At 41.5% G+C, this 7,173-nt stretch overlaps 1 non-coding gene across 1 annotated transcript; it reads left to right on the forward strand.

Moving 5' to 3' along the window:
- Window positions 1–209: 209 nt before the first annotated feature.
- LOC134317394 (U1 spliceosomal RNA) lies at window positions 210–373 on the forward strand. Its single transcript, XR_010013214.1, has one exon. It is a non-coding gene; the product is annotated as a U1 spliceosomal RNA (small nuclear RNA).
- The last annotated feature ends 6,800 nt before the right edge of the window (window positions 374–7,173 follow it).

Below are 7,173 nucleotides of genomic sequence, written 5' to 3' on the forward strand. Positions count from 1 at the left end.
CCACTGGAGTTTCTTTAAACCAAGCTTTGCTTCATATCTTTGTAGCGTTTGCTTTGTGCACATCATTTCCTTTATAGAACTGATTTATCACACAAGTTAGCAATTGTTGTGGCTGAAGAATTCAATAATCAGAAGGGGTGTCCCAATACCTTTGTCCATACAGTGTTCTAATACCTACCTAGAGTGTACTAATACCTATAGTGTACTAGATACTTACTCGGCAGGGGCGAGACCATGATCAAGAAGGTGGTTCACCCAGGGCGAGGCTCAGCCATCAAACTCAGGTTGTGCTGACCCCTGCGAATTCCCCAAATGTGGGAATCTCAACTGCATAATTTCTGATAGTGGGGGACTGCGTTCGCGCTCTCCCCTGATTTAGGGACAGTGGTAGCCTTGTGGGTAGAGCTTTGGGCTATCAACCGGAAGATTGGCGGTTCAAATACAAGCTCTGCTATGCAGCCACTGTTGGGTCCTTGAGCAAGGCCCTTAACCCTGTCTGCTCCAGGTTGGCTGACCTTGCGCTCTGACCCCAGCTTCCAAACAAGCTGGGATATGTGAAGAAAGAATTTCATTGTACTGTACACCTGTATCTGTAAATATGACAAATAAAGTCTATCTTCATTTTCTAATATTTAAGATTCATTATTGCATCCATAAGCACACAAGAAAAACAAAAAGTAATTGTACAGAAAGTAACTCCTGCAGGTTGGTGGGTGGGTGGGTGTGTATAAAGTCTATTTTGGTCCGTGTTTTGATACTGCGGAGCCTCCGTCCTGAAGGTAATAGCGTAAACAGTCCTTAAGCAGGGTGAGGGGAGTCGTTTATGCTGTTTTTGGCCTCTTCAGTCAGTGATTCTTGTCTGTGAGACCACAGCTGGATTACCTCACCGTGATGCAGCAGGTCAAGGTGATCTGCACTGCGCATCAATAAAATAAAACGAGGACTGTTTCACTCACCCTGGATCTCATCAGCCTCCTGAGGGTGTACAGATATTGGTGAGGCTTCTAAATGACGTAGGACGTGTTCAGGGAACAGGTAATATTAGACTAGACTGATAATCACATTATTTACTCAGCTACTCCTGTACAGTACGTCATCGGAGTGGTGGTTTCCTACAGTCATTAACCAAACCCCTCAGACCGGGTTGTTTATTTTATTATAGACAACATTTCACAGCTTGTATTATTCTAATTGTTCCACCTACATTACAACACTGCAAAATGACAGGTGTCAAATTACAGATGTCAAAAATTTTCAGGTCATATCAGCCGACCGGGCGCCTACACAAATACACGATTGGCTGTGTGTCTGTAGGGGGAGGGACAATGGCTGAAACAGGGTTTCACCAGCATGTGACAAAAAAAATAAGAGAGGGAAATGGGGAAAAATTGGCAGCAGCTATAATAAGTGCAAAAGAGGGAGTGTAGCAGCCATTCCACCAACTGATGCCACTCGCACCTTATGTTAATCTTTATGTGGAGATCACAAATAGGGGTGTCATTACAAGTCAAAGTCAAAGTGAACTTTATTGTCATTCAGACTACACATCTGGGAGTGCACAGCTGAACAAGATTGAGTTTCTCAAGCTCCAATGTGCAAATGTAACAAGCATATACAAGACAACAGACATAATAGACAACATATACAGACAAAATACACGTTAAGTAAAAAATATATACACACTGAGTAAAAAATATTGCACGTAATTAGCAGTGGTGAGGTAATTGTAATTTCACAGTGTAATAATTAAAGTAATAAATAAAATAAAATGCCTGCTGTTAAATACTTGAGTTATTGCACAGAATGAAAGAATAGCAGCATCATGTAGGTATTAACTCTTAATAAATAAATGTGTTTGGACAGTCTGTAAGTGTGTCCAGGTATGTTGTGTGTTTATTACAGGGAGTTGAGTTGTCTGGTGGCTTATGGAAAGAAGCTCTTCCTGAGTCTGGCAGTCCGGCGTTTGCAAGAGGGCAAAAGGCTAAACAGTCCATAGGCCGGGTGTGTGGGGTCGCTATCTATCTTGGTGACTCTTCTGACGCAGTGTGACTGGTATAGTCAATGTATGGACAGAAGTGAGGTTCTGATGATTCTCTCCGCCGTCCTCACTACTCTCTGGAGGGATTTCTGGTCTGAGGCTGTACAATTTCCATACCAGACTGGTAGGCTCTTGGTTAGAATATTCTATATAGCACCTATACACCAGAGGGGTTTTACAGTTATGGCAAAAGACTGAAGTCATAAAGTGCCGGAACGCTGGCCGAGTTCCATGAAAAGAAGATAAAAAGTCCTGGCCAGTCCGAGCCCGGCATGATGGCCTGAGTGAAAAGTGCAGGAAACACAGAGAAGCAGCACAGATCTGGTCATGAGGCTTCTTCCAGCTGCAGCAAATGAATGCTTAATGAGGTGCAGAGACTGCCGATTATACCTTGGCATGGCAGGTGGGCATGATACTGGGTCTGTTACAGATACTGGTTTATTTAAATTTGGATGCAGAAAGGGAAATAAAAATATTTAAATTATTGGAAAATGTTATAATCATACAGGAATCTTAAAAGTTTAAGCTGAACTGAAAGCACATACCTGAATTAATTCTTCCTTTGTGAATCTTGGATTATATTGAGCACTTAACTTTAAAACAACTGTATAAGTGAGATGTTGTAACCTAATAAAACTACAATACATGTTTGAAATACCAGTATATCCTGGCTCTGGTGTTACAGTAGCTGACTGGTGTGAGGGTGACACTGTAATCCAAACCCTGTGACTGACATGTCATCTGGGTCGTACCATTATACACCCCCCCACCCACACACACACACACACAAACTACACAACCTCTGAGACCAAAACACACACTGCGCCAAGGATACAGTCTCATTCCTCACTCCTAACAAAAACACACACACACACACACACACACACACACACACAAACGCACACACACTTAAAAGATGTGAATGACTGGAGGCAGGGTGCACGAGTCATTATTGACACTGTTTAGTGCAAGTCAAAACACATTAACCACAGTGTGTACAGAAGGAAAAACATCCAGTAATAATAACACAGCTGCTCATAAACCTTTATAATCACATTAAATAAACACATCTGTCCACATCTTTACTGTACTATCAAACTCCTATTGAATATTAGTGACATGTGGATGAAATGGTAGATCCTTTGGATTTTTACTCTTTCTGCACTGTCTTAAGACGGATTATCATGCGGTGGTCAGCACCTAGTTATTGACACGGCAAGTGTAACCCTGCACCTGTGATATTAAAGCGCCAACAGCAGGAAACAAGAAAATAATAACTAAATAAATACACAAAGGAATAAAACTTAAGAGGAAAAAAACTAACAAAACAAAACCAAATCAAAGCCGCAGCCCGAAGTTGTGCTTGTGAATAGAAAAAAGGCAGGTGACTGCATTACAGGAGCAGAAACACTGCACTGCAGTTCAGGTACATACACTGGGGAGAAACAGTGCCAGCTACTCAATCCATAAATGAGTTGCAACCCATACGCTCGCCAGAGACTTGTTACAGACAGTGTAACAAGGCTGGAACGCACCTCACTACAGTAAGTGTAAGGCGAATCCCACACACCTGCATTTGCAAACATTCAATCAAGCTTGAATAATACTGTGGGTACAAAGCCACTAACAAATAAAGATAATCGCAAATAAAGTGTCGGCCAAATGAATAGAAACATTCTAACAAATGAAATACACAAAAACATTCACAACCCCTAAACAGAGAAAGTGGATGGAACAGGGATAGCGCAGAACTGTGAACTGTATGTCACAATATATTAGGCTGCTGACCATCTGTGACAAACCAGGACTCTGAAAGAGAACAGATATCAAAATCGGGCATAATTGGCTTCCAGTCTGCTGGGCAGGAAAGACCAGACTGATGGGTTGGTTATCAACGCTGTGTAAGGCGCCTGTACAGAACGTGTCGGCTCTCTGTACGTGCAAATCCGCTGACATATGGGTGAATAAGAAGGAATTGGTAAGACTGTACACACGTCGGCAAATTGGCAATGCTAAAATGGGAGAAAAAGGGAGTAAATGCATAAAAAAGAGGCCCAAAATGCAGCAACACCGGGGCAGTTCCCAGAAACATTCTGGCATCACGGCTTCAAGGAAAAGCAAACATGCAGACAAATGGACTGGTGAGAATGACAGGAAGAAGCCATGATTTATAGAGGAACTTCCACCTGGAGTGTATCAGCAGTCATGAGGCAAAGGTGACTGTCAGTCAACAGGGACTGACAGAACACACACAGCAGTGCCTTTGTGCCCCATCTGCTGGTCAAAAGAGGCAGCGCAGGGGGACAAGACGAGTAGTCTCGTAAACGGCTGCCACAATTGGGTTACAATTGAGTTCCCTACATTCCATCATAGAACATTGTTAGAATTAGTGATGCCATTCTTGTCTGAGCCCTTTACACTGATATTTATTTATTTATTAGGATCTTACCATTATATTTTACACACTTTGGTTACATTCATGACAGGAACGGTAGTTACTGCTCACACAAGATTCATCAGTTCAAGTTTAATATCAAACACAGTAATGGACAATTTTGTATCTCCAATTCACCTTGCTTGCACGTCGTTGGACTGTGGGAGGAAACCGGAGCTCCCGGAGGAAACCCACACAGACATGGGGAGAACATGCAAACTCCACACAGAAAGGACCCAAGCCGCCCCACTTGGGGATCAAACCCAGGACCTTCTTGCTGTCATATCAATTACTTCAGCTCAATAATAGACCTCTAGAACGACACAGTTTTTATTTTAATTAAACCCACGCATTTTATCAGATTATATTTCATTAGGATAAAACAATAATGACTGAAAAAAATAATCAGCTCCCGTCATTCACCCTTAAAGAACCGAATATTTTTTGCACCTGAGCAGTTGTAAATCTAGTAGAAATCTTAGAATGGAGGTTACATGTGGTAAAAAAAAAAGAAAAAAACCCTAATAACTGTGTCAACAGTTTTAATAGAATAGAACGCCTTTATTTGTCATATATACCCTGCTGTGTCTGATACACTCATACCAGCGCAACACACACTAACACACCACCACCATGTCAGTGTCACTGCAGTGCTGAGAATCATCCACCACCTAAATAATACCTGCTCTGTGAGGGTCCTGACCATTGAAGAACAGGGTGAAAGCAGGCTAAAAAATGGTGCAGAGAAATAGATGGACTACAGTCAGTAATTGTAGAACTACAAAGTGCTTCTATATGGTAAGTGGAGTTGATAAAATGGACAGTGAGTGTAGAAACAAGGAGGTGGTTTTAATGTTATGGCTGATCAGTGTACATATACATGTGTACAGTACAATTAAATTATTTTCCGCATATTCCAGCTTGTTTTTAAAAGCCGGGGTCAGAGCGCAGGGTTAGCCATTGCACAGCGCTCCTGGAGCAGACAGTGTTAAGGGCCTTGCTTGAGGGCCCAACAGTGGCTGCATAGCAGAGCTGAGATTCGAATTCTCAAACTTACAATTGATAGCCCAAAGCTCTACCCACTAGGCTACCACTGTCCCATCCAACTTCAGTTATCAGATTATGCTGTTTACATGACCACTTGAATAAACCAGTTTATGATGGTTGTTATTATTAATCATGAGTATTGAGGTGCATTCAGCCTTACATTGCAACCTGGTTTTCATTATACAGTATTTTGGTCAGAATACAGCAAAACTCAGCAGCTTGTATTTCATAATTAATATGTTCTTGTTTCAATTAAAAAATGGCTGTTTAAGACTGTACTTTTCATGCATCTTCAAAATTACTCATGTCTGAGCAGCACTGCTCTTCAAAAAAAATAAATGGAAACAGCTGCAAACGTCTGGATTAGATCCGTTTCTTTACACAATAGAGTAAAAGACAGATATGTATTAGCATGTGGTGTTTATTTACCAACACATGGCTTTCATTGAATTTACCCACGCTGAGCTACGTACACATTATATATAGAGACTGAGGAATAGAACTACTAAGTCTCCTGAGGCCTGTTTCAATTGTGATCAGGCTAAAATTCAGTGCAAAAAATCTGCATTTAATGCATTAAAATGTATAAAAGTCTGTGTTTTTGCCCTTGTACATGTGCAAAAAAAGAGCATCGCAGAAGTCCACATATGAAAAAGGTGAATTATTTAAATGTTTAAGCAGTAAACAAGCCTGTTTTGTGCATCATTTCCTTCACCTACCAAAACCAGGTGTAAATCAGCGAAAGAGGAGTTGCTGGGAGCGGTTGCCAGGTCTCTGTTTATCCTGCAGAATTGAATTACTATTTAACTTGGCTGTGTTAGTTTAGGGAAAGCACACATTTTTTAAATAGCTCATATATTGAGCGAGTTTTCTTGCTTCTTTTGTAGTAAATCTGCCAACCCTGATCACAGCAGCTCAAACTGCAGCGTTTGAAGCCTCATCATTTTAGTGAACACAGTCTGACGCATCAGTGAAGAATTGAGGAGATTTTAATTCCTCACTTATTACATGACACAGTGTTTTCTGCAGTGTTTTCACTTAGATAAAAAATATTTTCCTGAGAATCCAACCAACGTAAATCGTTCCACAACGGTATAAAATTCATTAATTAATTCACTGTCTGTTTAAACACCACATTGTGCTGGTCAGGTTCATAGTGGATCTGATTTATTAGACAAAACACAGGAAACACCCAAGACAGGTCGTAGTCCATCACAGGCAGACACACACACACACGCATGCACAAACACACACACACACACCTAGGGCAATTTAAGTATCTCAAAGTTGGCCTGAATGCAAACAACAGAACACAGGCCCTTCTTGCTCAAATCGAACACAGGCTCTACCCACTCCACCACCATGCCACCTGCGTTTAGAATTATTATTAAAAGGCCACACCCCCCCATATACCCCACCACAACCCACCCTGAACCTCAGAACAACCCCACTCTGAACACACTGAACTCCACACCTAATCCCAGTCATATTGCTGAACCGCACCCTGGGCCAAATTGCTCGCTCAATTTGGATTATTAAAAATGGAAGGGTGGCACCCAAAAGGCCACTATAATGACACCTACTGCCCGATGGAGGTCTCAACAAGAGTGGCAAGAGAATGTGGTAGTTAGTAGGGTGGTCCTGTATAAATCAG

Source organism: Trichomycterus rosablanca, chromosome 6 (assembly GCF_030014385.1).
Source record: "Trichomycterus rosablanca isolate fTriRos1 chromosome 6, fTriRos1.hap1, whole genome shotgun sequence".
NCBI classification, from domain to species: domain Eukaryota; kingdom Metazoa; phylum Chordata; class Actinopteri; order Siluriformes; family Trichomycteridae; genus Trichomycterus; species Trichomycterus rosablanca.